At 49.0% G+C, this 541-nt stretch overlaps 1 protein-coding gene across 1 annotated transcript in view; it reads right to left on the reverse strand.

The window, feature by feature from the left end:
* EMH_0054740 (uncharacterized protein) overlaps positions 1–541 on the reverse strand; it is a gene marked incomplete at both ends in the record, with an annotated part of 3,407 nt that overhangs the window by 1,611 nt on the left and 1,255 nt on the right. The window lies entirely within an intron of this gene.

Below are 541 nucleotides of genomic sequence, written 5' to 3' on the forward strand. Positions count from 1 at the left end.
CCTGCTGCTGCACCGCATGCAGCAGTAGCTGAAGCAGCAGCAGCAGCAGCAGCAGCAGCAGTAGACCCGGCCTGCTGCTGTGTTTCGGGTGTATCTGCACCTTTTGTTATATTTTCTGTCTCTTTATATTTGTTTATTGGTTGTCTCCTTTCTTTCTTTCTTTTTTTATTTTTTTTGTTTTTTTGTTTTTTTGTTTTTTTGTTTTTTTTGTTTTTGTTTGTATTTCTGTATATCTCTCTACCAGCACCATTCTCATCTCCTTTCTGCTGCTCCTGCTGCTGTTGCTATTGCTGCTGCTGTTGCTGCTGCTTCTGCTGCTGCTACCGCCTCTTCTTCTGCTGCTGCCGCTGCTGCTGCTGCTCCTGCTGCTGCTGCTGCTGCTGCTGCAGTCTCGTGGTTCTGCTGTGTTTTGTTTGACTGCGTTGGATGGAGAAGCAGCAGAGACAGCTCAAGGCGGAATATATGAAGGTCAGAGCTGCTGCTGCTGCTGCTGCTGCTGCTGCTGCTGCTGCTGCTGCTGCTGCTGCTGCTGCTGCTGCTG

This window comes from Eimeria mitis, genomic scaffold (assembly GCF_000499745.2).
Source record: "Eimeria mitis Houghton genomic scaffold, Emh_scaff2500, whole genome shotgun sequence".
Lineage (NCBI taxonomy): Eukaryota > Apicomplexa > Conoidasida > Eucoccidiorida > Eimeriidae > Eimeria > Eimeria mitis.